At 40.6% G+C, this 22,089-nt stretch overlaps 1 protein-coding gene across 13 annotated transcripts in view; it reads right to left on the minus strand.

Moving 5' to 3' along the window:
• Positions 1-22,089, minus strand: part of PTPRD (protein tyrosine phosphatase receptor type D) — a 2,140,456-nt gene that overhangs the window by 1,964,111 nt on the left and 154,256 nt on the right. The window contains exon 1 of one of the 13 annotated variants that reach the window (XM_061629641.1): positions 11,922-11,940. The exons of the other annotated variants lie outside the window; for them this stretch is intronic. The gene's annotated coding sequence lies outside the window, so the exon portion shown is untranslated. Of the gene's footprint in view, positions 1-11,921; positions 11,941-22,089 lie in introns of those variants that run through there. 13 annotated transcript variants of the gene reach the window in all.

Consider the following 22,089-nt stretch of genomic DNA (forward strand, 5'->3'; position numbering starts at 1 on the left):
TGCAACATCTGCTGCAACTTCTTGGGAATGGTTTCATATGATGCGGCCTGATGACGTAGACAAGGTACTTGCGATGCTGCTGCCAGCAACATGTCCTCTCGACCCTTGCCCTTCTTGGCTTATTAAAGGTTGCCAAGGAGATTTGACCAAGTGGACCTAGAGTGTGGTCAACGCATCATTGCAGGAGGGAGTGGTTCCAGCCGCCTTGAAAGAGGTGGTGATCCGACCACTCCTGAAAAAGCCCACCCTGAACCCATTGGTTTCTGACAACTACCGACCGGTTGCAAATACCCCCTTTTTAGGGAAGGTCATTGAGAGGGTTGTGGCACAGCAATTGCAAGTACTCTTGGATGACACAGATTATCTTGACCCATCCCAGTCTAGGTTCAGGCCTGGTTATGGGACTGAATCAGCCTAGGTCACCCTGATGGATGGCCTTTACCGGGAGAGGGACAGGAGGAGTGTGACCCTGTTATTCTTAGCGGCTTTTGACCATGGTATCCTTCTGGGCCGACTTAGTGAGATGGGTATTGGAGACACTGTTTTACAGTGGTTCCAATCCTATCTCCAAGGTCATTCTCAGAGAATAGCATTAGGTGACTGTCTTTCGGCCCCCTGGCAGTTGTGCTATGGGGTATCTCAGGGTACCATCTTGTCCCCCATGCTGTTTAACATCTATATGAAGCCCTTGGGAGCGGTCATCAGGAGCTTTGGGGCGAGGTGTCAGCAGTATGCTGATGATACCCAGCTGTATTTCTCCATTACATCTGAATCAGGAGAGGCCGTGCAAGCCCTGGACCGCTGCCTGTACTCGGTGGTAGGCTGGATGAGGGCCAATAAACTGAGTCTGAATCCTAGCAAGACGGAGTCACTGTGGGTTGGTGGTTCTCGAGTTCAGGTGATTGGTCGGTTGCCTGCTTTGGATGGGGTCGTATTCCCTCTGAAAGAGCAAGTTCGTAGTGTGGGGTGCGCCTGGATCCATCTTTGTCACTAGCGGCCCAGGTGACCTCTGTGGCTAGGAGTGCCTTTTACCAGCTGTGGCTGATAAGACAGCTGCAGCTGTTTCTGGACTGGGATAGCCTGACTACTGTTGTCAACGCACTAGTGACCTCTAGGCTGGATTACTGTAATGCGCTCTATGTGGGGCTGCTCTTGAGGTTGGTCTGGAAGTTGCAGCTGGTGCAAAATGCAGCGGTATTGCCAACATGTCACCCCACTGCTGAAAGAATTGTACTGACTGCCCATTTGCTACTGGGCCAAGTTCAAGGTTCTAGTTCTGGTGTACAAAACCCTATACAGCTTGGGACCAGGATACTTGAAAGACTGTCTTACCCCTTCTTTACCAAGTCAGTCAGTGCGCTCTGCAGGTGAGGGCGTCCAGCAGATACCATCTTATCAGGAGGTCCGTTCTGCACAACATAGGAAACGAACCTTTAGTGTGGTGGCACCTACCCTGTGGAATTCCCTCCCCTTAAATATTAAATATTAACCATCTCTGTTATCTTTTCGGTGCCTATTGAAGACTTTCCTCTTTCAACAAGTCTTTTAATTAGTATTAATTACAGGCATACCCCGCTTAACGTTGCTTCACTTAACGTTGCCTCGCTATAACATACATGCTCCATACGTCCCCATACCCCGCTTAACGTTCGACGCCATCTAGTGGTGATTGTGTGCAGTACAAGTGAAGACAATTGCTTCACTTAAAGTAGATTTTCACTTAAAGTATACTCTCCAGTCCCAGTGCAAACGTTAAAGCGGGGTATGCCTGTATTTAATTATGGAATGATATTAGTGACGAGGTGTGCCTGGCGCCAACACTGTTATCTTTTCGGCGCCAAGTCAAGACTTTCCTCTTCTCCCAGGCATTTTAGCATGTGTTTTTAAATTGTTTTTTTTAAAAAGTGTTTTTAAATTTGTATGTTTGTATATTTGTTTTTAATGTTTTTAATTGTTGTAAACCACCCAGAGAGCTTCGGCTATGGGACAGTATACAAATGTAATAATAATAATAACAACAACAACAACAACAACAACAACAACAACAACAACAATAATAATAATAATAATAAAAGTTAATACCTATCCCAGTCTGCATCTGTATTGGAATTGCTTTTAATATGTTTTTATGTTAATATGTTAATATGTTTTAATATTTTTTAAAAAACATTTGTTTCTAAACAATGTGTTTTTAACTCTTTTTATTTAGGATGTTTAAAAAGCTTTTTTAAAGAATGTTTTTAAAGTTGTTTTGTTTTAATGTATTTTAAGGTATGTTTTTATGATGTTTTAAAGTGTTTTTACTGCTTTTGTTTGCCACCCTGGGCTCCTGCTGGGAGGAAGGGCGGGATATAAATTAAATAAATAAATAAATAATAAAAATAACAATTTAGTATCATCAGCAAGCTTGGCCACCTCACTGCTCATTCCTAACTCTAGATCATTTATGAACAAGTTAAAAAGCACAGGTCCCAATACCAATTCTTGGGGGTTCTCTACTTTCTACAGTCCTCCACTGGGAGAACTGACCATTTATTCCTACTCTCTGCTTCCTGCTACTCAATTCCTGATCCACAAGGGGACCTCTCTTCTTATTCCATGACTAAGCTTACTCAGGAGTCTTTGGTGAGGTACCTTGTCAAAAGCTTTTTGAAAGTCCAAGTACACTATATCAACCAGATGATCTCTATTTATATGATTGTTAAAACTCTCAAAGAACTCTAATCGATTAATGAGACAGTATGCTGGTTCTGCTTCATCAAGGCTCACTCTTTTATATGCTTGGTTATTTTATTTTGAAAAATACTTTCTACCATTTTCCCGGGAGAGACATAAAGCTAACCATCAGTAATTTCCAGGATCCCCCCGGATCCTTTTTTAAAGACTGGTATTACATTGGCTACTTTCCAGTCCTCAGGCATGGAGGTGGATCTGAGGGACAAGCTACATATTTTTGTTAGAAGATCAGCAATTCCACATTTGAGTTCTTTGAGAACTCTCGGGTGAATGCCATCTGGACCTGGCAATTTGTCATATTTTATTTTGTATATTAAGCCTAGAACTCAGTTCCTCAGTTGTCTCAGTTCCTCAGACTTCCTTCTTGCAAAAGTTAGTTCAGGTTCAGGGATCTGCCCTATATCCTCCACTGTGAAGACAGATGCAAAGAATTCATATAGCTTCTCTGCAATCTCCTTATCCTGCTTTAGCACACCTTGGACTCCCTTGTAATTCAAGGGTCCAACCAGCTCCCTAGATGTTCTCCTGTATTTAATGTATTTAAAGATTGATTTTTATGTTTTTAGCAATGTGCTCCTCAAATTCCTTGTTAGCATGCCTTATGCTAGCATGCCTTATGTTAGCATGTCTTGCATCTCTTTTGCCAGAGTTTGTGTTTCTTGTTATTCTCCTCCCTCGGATAACACTTCCATTTTTTGAAGGAAACCTTCTTGCTTCTAATAGCTCATTTGATTCTGCTTGTTAATCACACCAGCATCCTTTTGGCCCTGGTGGTACCTTTCTTGATCTGCAATATATACTCCAGTTGAACTTCTACTATTGTCTTTTTGAACAACTCCTGAGCATTTTAGAGTGATTTGACCTTCTGAACTTTGCTTTTCAACTTCCTTTTTAATAATTGCTCCATTTTGAGGAAGTTTCTTCTTTTGAAGTCAAATGTGTCCATATTGGATTTTCTTGGCAATTGGCCGTTTACATGCATATTTAATTTAATAGCACTATGGTCCCTGTTCCCAGTCAGTTTGACAACACTTCCATCTACTGGGTGCCACTTAAGATTAAGTTGAGGGTCGCCATGGCAGAGTTACAGAAACAGGTCCTGGAGCTCCCCTAGATGACACACCTACCCCTTCAGAAGGAGTACAAATCCATTCAAAGCAGGCAATTGACCAATTATCTGGAATCAGGAACCAGTCACTCACAGCACCTCCATCTTGCCAGGATTCAGAGTCAATTTATTTACCCTTATCCAACCCACCACCGAGTCCAGGCACCAGTCAATGGCTTGCACAGCCTCTCCTAATTCAAATGTTAGAGTAATAGAGCTGGGTATCATCAGTGTACTGACAACACCTTGCTCCAAATCTCCTAATGATGGCTCCCAACAGCTTCATGTAGATGTTACAGTGCCTTGCAAAAGTAATCAGACCCCTGACCAATGCTGCCATATTACTGAATTACAAATGGTACACTGTAATTTCGTTGTGCATGATATTTGATTTTTAAACACTGAAAGTCACAATCAATTATTGTAAGGTGACATTGGTTTTATGTTGGGAAATGTTTGTAAGAAACATTAAAAACTGAAACATGTTGCTTGCATAAAGTATTCAACCCACACACACTAATATTTGGTAGAGCCACCTTTTGCTGCAATAACAGCTTTAAGTCTTTTGGGGTAGGTATGTACCAGCTTTGCACACAGTGTTGGAGGGATTTTGGCCCATTCTTCTTGGCAGATTCGTTCCAGGTTGTTCAGATTGATTGGATGTTGCTTGTGGATAGCAATTTTCAAAGAGTACCTCAGATTCTAAGTGGGATTGAGATCAGGACTTTGATTGGGCCACTGTAAGACATTCACCTTTTTGTTCTTGAGCCACTCCAGTGTTGCTTTGGCCTTGTGCTTGGGATCATTGTCCTGCTGAAAAGTGAATTCCCTCCGAAGCTTCAGTTTTTAGTGGACTGAAGCAGGTTCTCTTGCAATATTTCCCTGCATTTTGTTCCATCCATTCATCCTTTAATTTTAATAAGATGCCTAGTCCCTGCTGATGAGAAGCATCCCCACAACATGATGCTACCACCACCATACTTCACTGTAGGGATGGTGTGTCTTGAGGCAAGGGCAGTGTTAGGTTTGGGCCACACATAGCGCTTTGAGATTTGGCCAAAAAGCTCTATCTTGGACTCTTCTGGCCACAAAACCTTTTCCCACATCGCAGCTGGGGCACTCTCGTGCTTTATGGCAAACTCCAGATGTGCTTTCAGATGGCACTTTTTGAGCAATGGCTTCTTTCTTGCCACCCTCCCATAAAAGCCATTGTTATGCAGAGCTCTTGATAGGGATCACTGATGCACCATTACTCCACTCCCAGCCACTGAACTCTGTAGCTACTTCAAAGGGATTGCTGGCCTCTCTCACAAGTCTCCTTGTTTGACCCTTTTCTTGGCAGTGCCTGGGTGATGTGATGCAGCTTCCATTTCCTGATTATTGATCCAACTGTGCTTACTGGGATATCCAAACGCTTGGATATTAGTACCCTTTTCTTAATCTATGCATTTGTATTACATTATGTTGTGTTGGAAGAAAAAGTGAGAGGCCAGGAATGGCGAGTGGCCACACTGAGAACTATAAGAGAAGATGAAGAGTTCTTAGACAGAACGCTGGAACAACAGCAGCAAAGAGAAGTGGAGGTGGAAGAGCAACAGCATGTGGAAGCAGAAGAGGAGACTGCTTTGGAGAGGAACAACAAAGTGGAGGAAACTCCGTGGGAAAGGGTGACAGGAGCAGAAGAGCTAGAAGACACCCTTCACCAGTGGAACTATGCGCTTTCAACCACTCAAGGATGAGACTGGAGGACAGTTTGTGGTGAAAGAATTACAGGAGACCCCGTGTGACAATGAACAAGAGGCTGATGCTCCATCAAACAGGGCCAATGAAACCTCGCCCCACAACAAGAAGAGTACTAGTAGTGGGAGACTCCCTATTGCATGGGATTGATACCCAGGTATGCATAGAAGATCCGTGGACTTGCCAAGGATGCTGTCTACCAGGATGATGGATTAGAGATGTGACGGAAGAGTTGCCATCACTCATCAAGCCCACTGACAGGTATCCCTTTCTCCTCATCCATGTAGGAACAAATGATACTGCCAAACGGAGCTATGAAGAAATCACATCAGACTTTGAAGCTCTGGGAAGAAAACTCAAGGACTTTGGGGCCCAGATAATTTTTTCACCCATCCTTCCAGTATTTAGAAGAGGAGTAGAAAGGGAAAGAAAAATACTCCATGTGAATGAATGGCTACGAACATGGTGCTGACGTGAGATTCTGGGACCATGGGCTATGCTTCCTGGAAGATGGATTGCCGGCAAGTGATGGGTGGCATCTCACAAGGACTGGGAAGAATGTGTTTGGCCACAGCATGGAGAAGTTCATCAGGAGGGCTTTAAACTGAATCCTAAGGGGGAGGGAGACATAAACTTGGTGGTAACGACTGATGAAGGCTTGTGCACAGGAACAGGAACAGAGAGATCGGCTGTAATAGGGACCAGTGACAGTCCTCAGAAAAATGTAGTAAGGAAGCCAAGCTGTAAATCACATGATCTTTGATGCCTGTATACTAATGTGCAGAGCATGGGAAACAAGCAGGACAAACTTGAACTCTTAATACAGGAGGGCAATTACGACTTGATAGGTATAACTGAAACCTGGTGGGATTACTGCCATGACTGGAATACAGCAATTGAAGGATATAACTTGTTCAAAAAGAACAGAAGGAATAAAAAGGGAGGTGGAGTCGCACTATATGTTAAAAATATATATCCCTGCACAGAAATATAGGAAGATGTGCTTGGTAGTTCCACTGAGAGTATCTGGATTAAAATTAATGGGGCAAGTAATAAAAGGAATGTGGTGCTTGGCGTCTATTCAGTCCACCCAATCAAGGAGAAGACGAGAATGTAACTTTTGAAAAGCAAACTGCCAATGTTTCGAGGAGGCATGATGTAGTAGTAATGGGGGATTTCAATTATCCCGATATCTGTTGGGAGACAAATTCTGCCAAACACGGCCCCTCCAAGAAATTTCTCACTTGTGTTGGAGATAACTTTTTCCTACACTTTTTCAATTGTGGCCCCCACCCTATGGAACTCCCTTCCAAATGATCTCCGCCAGGCCCCCTCTACAATGAGTTTCCGCAGGGCCGTGAAGACCTGGCTCTCCAGGCAGTCTTTTCGGGTGGGTTAGATTTTACCATTGTTGCTTTTAGATTTTAATGTTTATTGTATTGGTGTGTCATTTTGTGTTATTTTGTTCATTTTGTAGATCGCCCAGAGTGGCTGGAGGGCCAGCCAGATGGGCGACTAAGAAATCCAATAAACTAAATTAAATTAAATTACAGAAAGTGGAGAAAGCAACCAGAAGATCAGCTATCCTGGACTTGATTCTAACCAACAGAGATGATTTGGTGGATGAAGTGGCAGTTACGGGAACTCTGGGGGAAAGTGACCACACCATTCTTGAATTCTTGATTTTAACAGAAGCAAAAGCTGAGAGTAGCCACACACAAACCCTGGACTTCAGGAAAGCTGATTTCAATAAACTCAGAACAATTGTAAGTATGGTTCCATGGCAAGCCACCCTAATGAGAAAAGGAGTCCAAGATGGGTGGGAGGTCCTAAAAAATGAAATTCTAAAAGCGCAATGGCAATTCCAACAAGGAAAAAAGGGGGGAAACAGCAGAAGAAGCCAATGTGGCTTCACAAAAAGCTTTGAGAGGACCTGAAAACAAAAAAGGACACATACAGGAAGTGGAAAGAAGGCCAGGCCAGAAAGGAAGAGTACAGGCAGGTATGACGGAATTGCAGGGATGGTGTCAGGAAGGCTAAAACTGAGAATGGGCTGAGGCTAGTGAGGGATGCTAAAAACAACAAAAAAGCTTTCTTCAGGTATGTCCATAGTAAAAGACAGAGAAAAGAAACGGTGGCACAGCTACTCAATGAGGATGGCAAAATGATAACAGATGACAAAGAAAAGGCAGAAGTCCTCAATTCCTACTTTGGCGCAGTCTTCTCCGAAAAAAGGATCTGTGACCCTGCTGGGAAACATGAAGTAGAAGGGGTAGGATTGGAGGTTGAGATTGAGAGACATATGGTCAAGGAATACCTAATCACTTTGCATGAGTTCAAATCAGCAGTGCCCGATAAACTACATCCCAGAGTATTGAAGGAACTGGCTGAAGAACTCTCAGAACCACTGTCTATTATCTTTGCAAAATCATGGAGGACTGGTGAAGTGCCGGATGACTGGAGGAGAGCTAATGTTGTCCCTATCTTCAAAAAAAGGGAAAAGGAGCAACCGGGGAACTACAGACCAGCCACTCCATTTCACAATATTGCCTTAGGACTTTGCCTTAGTTCCTTTCTGGCTTATTTGTTACTTTGTGTCTGGATGCCCTTGCCGTCCACAACCCCCTTGTATCTTTGTCTATAAAGCATACAATACTGGGTTGCTCTGGATACTTGACGAAGTTACAATATCTCCTTTCACCTCTGCCACCATTTATTTGATACTGTTTCCCTCCAGCCTTGGTAATTACCCTGCCCTCCCTTCTGGTCTGTGTATCCCCAGCCAAGGATCAGGCTTTAGGTAAACCAATAAAAGTATTTATTTGATAACACCAGGAAATAACAAGATTACTTTAGGAATGTTCAACAAGCGTATGGTTTCATTTAGTGTCACTCTTTATGTTTCCAGTCTTATATATTCTGCCTAAATACCAGCCAAATATAATCCAACCCACAACTAACTCCAATCTACACTCCACAAGCAACCGACCACCTCTCAACTGTCATCCTCTCATTTATACCTTCAGCCACTCAAACGCTCAGCCAATCATCATACAGCATACTCCAGCATTCTAGCCCATGTACTCCCCCCTCTCACTCAGTCACTTACCATATATCGCTTAATAAACCCGCACTTACCATATTCACAGGTATTAAAATACAGGGACTCACAGTGCCACCACATCCAAGGGGCCCATGGGGATGGGCTGCCAAGGGGTCCCTCAAACCTGGCACTGAACCTGACACAGGCTAATGTATGGAGTCACCTATCCCCTCCTCAGAATAGGTATCAGTTTGCTGATAGCCACACTGAAATTTTGGGATAACTACTCTGCCAAACAAGTCAGAAGAGCAGATTACGTATTTTAATTCATTGTTTCAATTATAGATTTACATGCCACCCTTGAGTGACTGAACTCTCAGGGGATCTTACATAGTCATAAATCAAAATCCAAGAAATATAAAAATATGAATACTTATCAGGTACAATGACACAGCAGAAAAAATGACTCAGCAGGACAATAAATGATACAGTAGCAGGAGTCATACTAACCAAGCTAACACATGGTGGAAGGCCTGGGCAACTAAAAAAGTCTTAGCACCAACAAGTAACCAGATTTGGTACTTGATGGCCCTCTCTGGAAAGGGTGGCTCACAGTTTGGTGCCACAAATGAGAATCAGCTGCCTAATTTATTTTAAATGTTTCTTGATTTTATCTTTTGTTTTTAATGATGGTTTTATATATATATATATATATATATATATCTGATTTTAATTGGTGTGTATTTTAGTCATGTTTTTATGTAATTGGACTTGTACACGACCTGGGGGATTTTTTTGAGCCAAATGTTTATTATTTTCATATTGAAAATTTATAATTTCAGCAGCTGGGTTGGGAAGGACTGGTTGAAGGACTTCAAATGATGAATTTATCAACTGGGCAGGCTCATATTGGACGAGGCAGTGCTTCAAGTGCCATGGTCCAAAGCCGTTTAGAGTTTTCAATGTTAGCACCGGTGCTTTTAAGTGTGCTCAGAAAAACTAACAGTGAACATAATTCCTTAAGAACTGGCAAGATCGGATTCCTGGAGCCAGTCCGCAGTTAGTTGTAGGTTGACTAGTTAGGTATCATTAAAAAAGAGGAAATGCTTTACTCTCCCCACAAAAAAGGCAAAAGAGGACATAAATTTGCATAATATGTGCATATTCTAATTTATCTGCAGATGCAAATTTGCAAGTAACTACTATAAAGAGATATGCAATACTTCACACAATAGTGGGGGAAACTGACCAAGTGACCTGTGTAATTGGTCAGTCTGCTGTCCAGGTGCTAACTGTTTATGAGTAATTTCAAAGCCCCTGCTCTCCCTTCTTATGACCTTTTATCTTTAAACAGGGCTTAGACCAGACAGACTTTCAAACAGGATTGTTCTCTCTACAAGTATGACACATGGCCTTCTTACCAGTCTAGTGGCAGTATTATGACCTGACAGATGTTTCTGAGCAGATTGCATCACAGTATCATATTGCAGTGCATTGCTTTATACTGGCTACTCACAAATTGCATTTGAAGATGAATGGAGAAGATGAAAAAGTATAACCTTCATAAGCATGATTACTTAGAGGTACAGTATGTGTGTTGAAAAAACACCATTAGGTGAATTTTTGAACACCCAAGCTGTGTCTAAACTTGGCACTATGTGTGCAGCGTGAACATCCTGGGTTTGTCACATTGTAAGAAATAGCAAGTGTGTCCCAAGGATACCGTCTCACAGTTGTCTCTTCAAACCCAAAACACTGTCTACAAACTGATAAATATTCCACTAAGTAGCACCATTAAAGGACATACCATGTCTTGACAGATGATTATTCTTTTCCTGTCCATTTGCCTCTAAGTAATTAACAACACATCAGGAAGTTAGCTGATACCAAACTGTAGATGACACTAAGCTCCAACAACTCCTCCCCTGGCCTGTCTCAAACCAAAACCCAACCTTCAAAAATATCCTTTTGAAACAGAACTTTTTCTGAGTGTGAATACGTGGCGGGAGATGGGCAGGCACAGGGTTACAATCAGCTGTCCTTAAAAAATGTCAGCCCTATTTCATATCAAGGTTTGTGAACATGAATGGTGAATTTGAATCAACTAAGTTTTTTAGTCTTCAGGCAAGCTCAGCAAACACATCCTTACAAAGCAAGAATAAATAATTTGGGCTTCCCTGCTGAATTGTTTGAATTGGTGATGCTTTTGTCTCTCTGTGTTGACCAATTAGAAACCTCACTTTTTAACTTTAAATGCTCGCAATTGGTGTAAATCTGAAGCTTCAGTCCAAGACTACTACTTGACCACTCTATCTGTCCCTGTGGGTCAAATTTACATGCCTTTATGCTTGAATAATGGATAGAATTGGAGTGAAGAGAACTGAGTACAGAGTGAATACTTTGCACCCAGAAAAAGGTTCACTATATACTAGGTAGAGTTACCAGTTCTCCGGTTTTTGGCAGGAGTCTCTGGTTTCTGGGGGGCCCCTCCGGCTCTCCAGCTAGCACCCCTTAATCTCTGGACTCTCAGCTTCAATTTTTTAAAAAATTAAGTTTCTAGGTGGTCTGGTTCCTGAGATATACACCAAAATGTCAGCTGCCTCCGTGATTGTTTAATCTATTTAACTGATATGACGCTGAAGTTGGTTCCTAGTTCCCAGTTCCATATTTGCTTGAAAGTTCAAAACACTAAAAAAGAAGAGTTGACAACTACAGCAACTTCAAACCAAACTTAACATGTCTCTGAACCCCAGAATATATGTTGGGGTACCCTGTATGATATATCACTGTGATCGGGGGACTCTCCCCATCAAGAATAACAATACATTTATGCAATCAAAATCATCAGGCTTCTGATATTATCATAAATACATAATGATGTCATAAAATCATAAAAAATAAGTAACTGGGGGTGCCCACCCCAAACTCTGCTCTGGGACAGGACAAATCATATACCCCAGGAAGGAGAGGGTGTCCTCAATGAGATGCCACTGCGGCCCGCCTGGCCCAGAGCTTCTGCTGGGCGCAGGGGAAGGATGAGGGCATTTATGCAAAATCAAAGCAGACCAAAACATGCAGGAAAAAATAAGTACCTGGGGGTGCCCACCCCAAACTCTGCTCTGGGCCAGGACAAACCACATACCCCAGGAAAGGGGAGGGTGTCCTCTACGAGATGCCAGTGCATCCCGTCTGGCCCACAGCTTCTGCTGGGCATCAGGCACGCACGGGTACATCAATGCAAAATCAAAATGGACAAAAACACATAGAAAAAAATAAGTAACTGGGGGTACCCACCCCAAAATCTGCTCTGGGACAGCACAGATCACATACCCCAGGAAAGGGGAGGATGTCCTCTATGAGATGCCACTGCGTCCCGCCTGGACCAGAGCTTCTGCTGGGCGGAGGGCACAGAAGAGGGCATCTATACAAAATCAAAGCAGAAAAAAACATACAGGAAAAATAAGTAATTGGGGGTGCCCACCCCAAAATCTGCTCTGGGACAGGACAAATCATACACCTCATGAAAGGGGAGGGTGTCCTCTATATGTCACTGCATCCCACCTGGCCCAGAGCTTCTGCTGGGCGCAGGAGAAGGATGAGGGCATCTATGCAGACAGAAAGGGTAGAGAATCTTCTTACTCTTACTCATTTCTCAGACCTCTTTCTGAAGTGAAGGGTCAAATCTGTAAAGAAGTTTGGAGCAGCCACATTAAAAGATAAGGGCAGGGCATTCCAGGCAGGGGGTTGACAACCCTGCTTGGATATGGATGTCTTTGCAGAGGATCCTTAGTCAAGCTTTACCAACAGCGCAATCCAAACTATATCTACTCAGAAGTAAGTCCTGTTGAGTTTTATTGGGGCTTAGGCCCTTAGTACGTATGTTTAGAATTGCAGCCTTCAGGGGCATCCATCTTTACTCCCAAATGCTCCCATCTAACATCTCCACAACACTAGGCTCCTTTCTTCCTACAGTGACCTTCTGGTGACTGGCCTGGTCTGAAGGCACTTAAACCCTTCTTGCCGAAAGCAAGTAGACTAGATTAAATGTTCCCCACCCAGGCTCCATCTTTTAGCTAAAATGTCTAGCTTAATTTCCAGTCAGATTTTTTTTTAATTGTACGCTCCAAGCAACTGTGATTGATGCTTAATGTATCATGCTTAATGACATCACTTGGGCCTGCCCTGTGACATCACTCGGGCCTGCCCCATGACATCACTTGGGCCCACCCCTAAAATCTCAGGTTTTGGGATGCTTCTGACCTGGCAACCCTAATACTAGGGATGGGATCCCCATTTGGGTGCCAGTTCAATTTTTGCTCCATCAAACTTCCAATACCGCTTCATCAGGGATCAATGTTCGCTATTTTCTATAAATACCAATTTGGATTTTTTCCTACAAAAATATTGAAATTAATATTTTTTAAAAAAAACACCTTTTATATTTTTAAAAAATATTGATATTTTAAATAAAATATCAATATTAGTATAAATATTTTGAGGTAAATATCAGTATTATCAATATTTTGAGGCAATTTTTTTAAAAAAAAATCTGCTTGAGCTGCAGAAAACCACTAGAAAGAAACCCAATCTGTGAGGATAAAAAAGCACAAATAAATAGGAAATCTTGTATCAGATTTTAATTTTGAAAAATTTGAGCACATCCCTACTATACATCATTATGTTCCAAATGGTTTCTCTACTTTTAGAGGCAGCAAATAACCTCTTCAGTAAAATCCAGTAAAGGAGATTTTAGTCAGACCTTCTAAGATCTTGCGTAAAAAGAGGCAGTAAAATTCCTTCATGTGAACACAACTGACAGTACAGATGATTTTAACTGGATATTTTCATATATGCTTGAGATTTGTGCCGCTATAGCAAATATTTTAATATTTTTGTGTCAGAAACTGAATGAGGTTTAAATTATAAATTCACAAAAGCTTAATGTTCAGATTGGGCTGCAAAACATGCAGGCATTGAATGGATTTCAGCTTCTGGAAGTTTGAATTATCAATTCTAATGTGACTGACTATTGGGAACATAGTTTTTTTCTCTCAAGACTCAGTCAGCTGTTCTTGAAGTAAATCATCTGTGAAGAATTGCTCCCATGGAAAGTTGATTAGTTGGATAAGATTTACATGCAGTGTCTGCAGATCAGTTCTGAAGCCACAAAGCCCTATATGGATCACTGATTATGACAGAGAGCAAGGATATAGGGATACCATCTGTAATAGAGCAAATACTTTTCTTATACCACTGTATCTATTTTCAGGCAGTGACAAGACTATTTTCTTCGAAAACCAGGTGACTGCATGTGAAATACGGGGCCAGAATATATACAAGTCTGTATTACTATCTGTCTTAGGTCTACAGCTGCTGTGTTTTTCTTTCACAAAGAGCCTGTAATTTCCAAAAATGGTCTGCAGTAATAGCTGTCTTGCACTTGTAAAATGAAATGGATGTCTCAATCTTTGGATAAAAGATCGTTTTTTAAAAAAATGCTTTTAAGAGTTTTTTTTAAAGAATTTACCCAGAAAGCTTAGATGAAAAGACCATCCCTCTTGCTGGATTTTGCATTCACAGGAATCAGAAAAATAAATTCAAGTTTCATTTAAATACATAAAACAAGATTATTGATCTCAGAGTTCAGCATGCTCTGAGAAATAAAGGGTTAAGCAAATAAACTGGCTGACATGAATGTCCAAAAATTCTCATTCTTCCACTAAAATATTTATGCGGTCTTCTTGACATTTCTAAATTCAAACAGCCATTTAATGCTTAGAAATGGACTGGAGAAGCAGGGCTGGTGCCAGGCATGCAGAGCCCTTGGGCACCAGCCTGCCCTGGGTCCTGGCACATGCACACATGCATGCACGCCCCATCTACCTACCTACTGGGCAGGTGGATGAGTGAGCGGGTGGGCATGGGGGTGGGGGCAGGCGAGCAAGCAAGCAGGCAGGGGTGGGTGGGTGAGCGGGTGAGTGAGTGAGTGAGCGAGCAGGTGGGCTGATAATTGGGCGAGCCGGCAGGCGGCTCCTTCCCTGCTATCTGTGGTAGGAACCCTGCTGCGGATCACGGAAGGGGAGAGCTGCCTGACCTGGCCACCCTTTGGTGCCGGCCCTGTGGAGAAGCTAGCATGAAAACTTGTAACTGGTTAAGTAAGCTTCCCAATGAAATAACTAATAAATAAAACAGATTTGTGATTTTGTTCTTATCTCTTTTGCATTACTCATAGTCTCACCCAAATCCAGTAGTCCTTTGCAACTGATGCAAGTTATAAACCAACACACGTGCACACACAATTTCATATTCCATATAAATCCCTATAGGTGGCACTGACTGAAGTTGACAGTGAAAAAATGGCTATAACAAAGGTTATTTGTTTATTTATGATCTTAAATCTTCACTAAAACCAAAGAAAAAGGACATGGGAAATGAGATAATCTGAAAATGGAGGGACACCATATGAACTCATATTAGATGTGACTAAACAATGAAAATACTATGATTTCTGTAGTTCTAAAGGTGTATATTGCCAATATCCACAGTGTTGGCTACTACTGAAGAGAAGGGATCTTTTGTATTTACTCTTAAGAAGTAGTCATTCTCATTGAAATTAGGACCATATTCCCTTTAGAATCTAGAAACCGTCTTATTTTCAGTAAGTGGCTACACCTACATGAGTGGTTGTGCTTTTTAGTTTACATCTTTTAAGTGCCAGCTGCTCTTTTGAATTCAGTTTGCTACACTTACGAGAAACCAGTTTGATACTTGTACAAGGTATTCTGAGTCATCTATTTTAATATACATTTTTTAAAAATTCTGTTTCATGTGTTATTGTTTACCTGTTGGGGAAATTCTTTATATACAAACTATAAGCAAAATATATTCTTTTATAAAGCTATAAAGGTTTATAAAGGTTTATAACATTTTAATAGTTTAGTTTAACATTTAATAAGTTTAGCAGCCAGCCAGAACCCTTTTTCTTCTTGGAGCTGTCTTCCCGACTGTGCTGGTTTGTTTGGAACAACCTGTACTCTAAACAATTATGATAACACTGAATAGACACTGAACATCTCTGAACATCCTTGTGCTCGCCAAGACATAGGAAGGACTGCATTAGCTGGAATACTTAGCTCACTGTGAAAGTGTACTTTTATGTGAAGTACTGAACATTGCCAAATTCACCAGAACATGATGCAGAAAGTACAGTACCTATGCAAGTACCTATGCAATGCCTATGCAATTACCTGTGCAGTACTGTAATACCTATGTCATACTGTGTCATACTGATGTGTTAACTCCTGATTGGTAGATGCTAAAGTCTTTGTCCTGAAATATGTATAAATGCCAGGCAACTAGTGCCATGGGACAGTTCTCCACTCACTAAGAGGGAGACTGACCAAGCATATGCTTGTCATCCAATAAAGGCCTACCTTTTTGCTGCAAACCTGTGTTCTTCGATTTTACTCAAGGACCCTTAGTGCAATGAACTACAAAAATCCCTGTCAAAATTCTACCTGAGTTAATAGTTCTCTTTAAATTTTGTTTGTTAAACATATATGTAAACAGTTTTAGCTTTTGGAAGGTTTTCTGTTTTCTGTTTAAATCATGTTTCATTTTGGTTGTCCCTTCCTTACTAATTTTAACCTTTGGCCAGCATTATGCAGGGTATTGCTATATTATAAATTACTCATATTTACTTTGTGTAGATCTATCTATCTATCTATCTATCTATCTATCTATCTATCTATCTATCTATCTATCTATCTATCTATCTATCTATCTATCTATCTATCTATCTATCTATCTATCTATTAGAATTCATTCTGTAACTGATTTTGATTTTGTTCATATATATTTTTGCAGATTACCCTTGACAAAGAGTCATGTTATCACCTGAAACACACTGGGCTTCAACAAATATTTTTTCCCATTCTTAACTTCCTGCTGTTTGCTGGTGTGGCACCTTGAGGGTCCTCTCTTTTTGGTTCGAGTGTTTTTGGATGTTTCCCTTCTTGCTTTCTTGCATGGATAGCATTATGTCTAGTTTGGCTCTTGGAGCAGGGTACAGCACAGTCCAGGAGTTTATCAGAATGGAAAGGAGCATATAGTCCTTCTATTAAGAAATTCTACTTCTGGTTTCCCCAAGCTTTCTTCCTTTCAATAGTATAATTTGGATTTTGAGGGAGGGGTTATTTTGTCCTTGGTATTTTTAAAGAATTGGGAGTCAGAAATCCTTGCCAATTTACTGCAAATTATACAGAAATCGACCACTAGATCTAGATCTAACTTCTGTGCACACCTATATTAGAAGACAACTAATGCCTGACTCCTAAGACACTAATATTTGATAGTAGGGGTGTGTGTGTGGGGGGAGTGGAATATTGTGGCAGAGTGGTATTTTATCCATATTTAATTCTCATTTTATTTGTATTATTGACTTCAATTTTGGCTATTCGTGTCTTTTAAGGTTTGCTTACTGCCCAGAGCCTTTGGAATTGGATGAAATAAATGTCAAATAAATTTAAGTGCCAGCTTGACCACTTACTGGGAAGAAATTAATTTTCAGGCACGGTTGTAGCAATTAGGAGTGGTTAGGTGAAACTAAAAGGTCAAAATGTTATGCTGTGCACATGAAAAATAATTCATTTAATGACAGTTTAAAACAATTTATATTTAGATTATAACCAAAGCTTACATTTAATGTTTAATTAACTGCAGAAGCAGTCAATTAAAAATATGAAATTAAAGAACTAATTAGCTCCATTCACTGTGATATCATTTTTATGAGCTACATGTAGTTAATAGTTTTAATCTACTCCAGTATCCTTGACATTTATAAAGTATACCCTACAAATACAGCATGTATTAATTAACAACATTCACCATGGTTGATGTATCTTGCATTAAAAAATGTAGGAATTATGTTCCAAAATAGTCTATCATGCCTCCCATGGTTCATTGTGCCTCCTTAAAAAATAGATTTCTGCTACATTGCATGGGAAAATAACACAACTCCAAATCTGGTCTACAGAGTAAGTTTTCTTTGGCACAGGGAAAAAAACCCCTATCTACAACATCTCTAAAAGGAATATTATTCATTTTTAATGCCTGAATTTTGAGCAGCCAAGACATTCATATTTTACATATTCAATTTTTTTCCTCCTATACAAAGAATAACAATACTGATTCTTATTTCACTGATTCTTACTCCTCTTCGTTGACCCAGCAGGGAAAAACTGCAGCAACAACAAAGATATGGGGGAAAGCATACAAAAGAACATTAAGCCTGCAAGTCCATGTAAAGAAGCTTGCAAAAAAACCAAAACCAAAAAACCTGGTAGTACCTCAAAGCATTATTAATGTGCAATAAAACTCATGCAGACAATTTCATTTTAAAATCAGAACTCTGAAAACTCACTTCTCTTAGTACAGTGGCTACAATTAGATTCCAGACTAATACACAGTACATTTTCTAACTGATAGCAAAATGTGCATTTATTATCTGAGTCCAAGAATTAGCAAAAAATGGGGCAAATAAAGGTGAGGGAGAGAATTTATATAAGAGACATACCAATACATGGGATTAAACTTGAAGTGCTATGTATAAAGAAGGGTTTAACTGCAGGATAACAGGTTTCATATGACTTAGGGGATCCATCAGAGGCTCATAAGTAATTTGTTCATTATACATGGGGTATTCACTGGCTCTTATTGCTTCTACAAATGGTGATGCTTCAATAAGCAAGCCTGTTGAAGGTCCCATGTCTGCACAAGGCTGTGCTACCCCATGAAGTAACAAGCATTGTAATAAGATCATGAAGATCACAGAGATCAAAAGTAGCCATACATTTTCTTCCATGTGTATGTTGCAGCCTTCCCCTCCCGTCCAGCAGATATAATGGCCAATTTGCCACAGGAAATTGCCACTCAATGTGTTTTCCTCTTCTCTTCCTTGTAACATCTTGTTAAATACCACATATGATGTGGATCATTGCACTTTGTGATGACTCTGTCAAACCTCCAAAGTCAATTATATCAGTTAAAAGTGAGGCCTTACAGAGTACAATTAAGTCACAATACATAGTGTGTTCCGTATGCTGATCTACCTTTCTTTTTCATCCACTAATCCTAGAGAAGCAGCAGAACTCATGAATAAGTGTATGGAAGGAGTTGTGGAATGGTCGGATGACAGTGAATAAACTGACAAGGTAGAGTTACTGTTGGTCAGCAAACCTGATCTGGCTAAAGATTTGTCCTGCAATCCTCCTGAAGAGCCAGGTATGCAATCTGGAGGTTCTTTTGGTTTTGGAGTTACCCATGGAGGTACATGAAATTTCAGAGTGCATTCTACCATCTTTGGTTGGTTTGCCAGAAAATATTCCCTTTTAGGTACTATGAATTGTTTAAAATTAATGGAGAATTAGGAGCAATTTTAATGAATAATTAAAATAATTCTTCAAATATTAAAATATAACTTTAGTGTATAACAATCTACTGATGTGCTTTAAGAGTGATTAGTATAATATTTTTATTTATTATTATTAAGTTTGCAAAGGTTATGGAATTATAAATTAAGTCTAATGAAATTGAGTGTTGTATTTTTGTTGGTTTGTGTGTGTGATATTTGTAAAGCCGTATTAATATGTTAAAATTATAACATTTTAAAAGTACAATGAACACAAATCAGATAAAATGAAAAACAAAAACAAAAACAAAATCAGCAGCAGCAGTACTAAGCAAATTCTGGGCAAGTTAATTATCCCCCCCCCCCAAGAAAAATCCTGCTGGAATAGGTGAGTTTTAAAAGCTCATAATTGTTGGCAACATTTGTATATCAAAATGTCTCCAAAATGCAGCACAACCAAGTGGACCTCAGCTGCTGATCTTAGTCCACAGGCAGATTTGTATGGGAGGACAGACACCCTCAAGTATCTAGGGTCAAAGTTGTTTCCAGCATTAAAAGTAATTTCAAAGGACGTCTGTGTTTTCATATTGTTTTGGAAAGTATGAATTTGATAAATATGGCTATAAATGCAAACTGAGTAACAGAGCCAGCACGAGGCATGGCTGGGTCATTGAGCACCAGACTGTCCCAGGCCCATGTTGTCATGCTCCCCAGCCCCTCTCTACTGATGCAGGCGGCACAAACTTAAATACACCTGCCCCACCTACCTGCTGTGTCATCGCAATAGTACACTGTGTGTGTGCGTGTGTGCCTGCCATTACCCAAGGTGGTGGCAGGGGCATCAACCCCTTAGGGATGCCCCTGCTGTCATCTTGGGTGATGATAGGTATGCGTGCATGGCACACTAGTGTGTGGTGCAGGTGGGCCTATTTAAGCCCACACTGCCTGCATGGGCGGTTTCCTGGAGGGTGGAGCTCCCACTGTGATCCACATCAGTGTTGCATCACTGATGCTGGCACAGTTCGTGAAGCAGAAGCTTCACTCACCTAGCCTAAGGAAGAGCCCCTCAGGTGCCCTTCTGGGCCACAGGGGTCCTTGGCTAGTGTCCAATTTGGTGCCTGCTGGCACCAGGCCTACTGAATAGATTTTCACCCTCAGCCCTAATCTGGGGGGAAATTGAGTATGAATGTAAGAGGGAATAATCAGCAGTTTGGGAAGGGTCAGAGCTCAATGTTAGAGCATCTGCCTTGCATGCCGAAGGTCCCAGCATCTCCAGCTAGGAGAGAATCATGTCTGAAATCCTGGAGAGCTGCTGCCAATTGGGGTAGACAATACTGAGCTAGATGGACCAATGGTTTGGCTTGGTATTGGGAAGCCTCCATCTGTTCCTAGTTAATATAATTAGTAAAATCTAGTAACTTAAGTATATGTGCTGGAGGAGAATAGTGGGTTTTAGTACCTTTTGGTTGTGAAATAGTAAATATACTGTTGTCTTCATTATCTCAGTATGTGATTGAATGTGTTGCCTGCTGAGGTAAAGGCACGGTAAAACAGGGTATTGCCATGAAAAGAAAAGAGCAGGGAAGCCACAGTTCCTTCTTGTATTCCTTTCCAAGTGGCATCCTGTAAAGTACTCAAAAGCAAATAAATATCAAGATAAACAGAATGTAATTGTTTAAGAGCTTGAGAAGAAGCATTCTGTTTCATGTTTATTGGCATGAATTTACTGCATTTATGTGCCTGACAATTTTTAAAAGGATTTTTAAAGTATCCAATCAGATAAAAAATAGAAAATAAACATTTGCACAGTAGAGAGGCATACACTGACTTAAATTAGGGCTGTCCTTGTTAGCACTAAGTATGGCTAATATTGTTTGGATTATATCATAAATATTTTATTAGACCTCACCCTTTTGACAAGAAAAAGACACCAATAAAATTGCCCAAAATATGGAAATCATATATAGCTCTTGTGCTACTACAGGATATATTTCTCCAAGATCTCCTTTGCAGTATTGAAAGTAAATGAATGGATCAGCTGTGCTAAAGCACTGGCTGACAGTTTCTATTTACTACACTGCATATATACACTTTGATACAAAAGACTGTTCCATCTCTTGCAATTTTAAGCATGAATGAACCTAGTATTCATGTTTCTTTAGTTTGGTGTTTGTGTGTGTGTGTATGAGGGAGCTGTAGTTGGTCAAAGGAAAGATGACATATTTGATATGCCACGGTGCCATCTTGTGGTCCATGCATATAAGAGATACTCCACATCATGTACTGAACTTGCCTAAGTTTGCTTATTTTAAAATTGTGTCCTGCTCTATCCAATATAAACAAACGTTGGAAACCGAACACTACTGGGTGGTTAATAACTGGCAATAAGATCACCTCCCAAATGTTGTTTATGGAGAATGGAAAGCTGAGAGAGAAATTTTTTAAATACTGAATGTACATTCTGATCCACGTGGCTCTTTTACTCAGTTTACAAACACACTGAATTAAAAATACAGGATTGAATCCAGACTTTACTCCTGGGAACAGAAAGCCTCCTTCCATATGCAGAAGACTTCTGATTCAACAGAAGACCCCTACTTGCAGAATGGAGGCAGTGGCAATTTTCATTTATTTTCTCTTCATGTGTGGCCCCCACTGCCCCCAAATGTGCTCTGAAGGATTGGAAAACCTCCAAATCAGTGTGGGGAGTGGCACTGGAGGCAGCAGGGGAAAGGGGAAACTGGAAAAAAATCAGCTCCTTCCTCCAGTTCCACCAGAAGGAGCATCCTGGGCTGAACATAGATCAGGGTTTGCTACCAACAGTTCATACATTACTTGAAAAGCACAGGAGTCACTTTCATATACTGGAGTACACATTATTAATATTAATTAACATTAATTAGGACATGGGTTGGGAAGATATATCCTCCTTCCCCATGCCAACATCACAGTTCTAATGTAGGCCTACTGAAGACCTTCCACTTTCTAAAAGCCTTTTAAGTAGAGACCTTATCCCAGTCTATGCCTGTGTTGGAATTGCTTTTTAAGATGTTT

Source organism: Rhineura floridana, chromosome 1 (assembly GCF_030035675.1).
Source record: "Rhineura floridana isolate rRhiFlo1 chromosome 1, rRhiFlo1.hap2, whole genome shotgun sequence".
Classification (NCBI taxonomy): domain Eukaryota; kingdom Metazoa; phylum Chordata; class Lepidosauria; order Squamata; family Rhineuridae; genus Rhineura; species Rhineura floridana.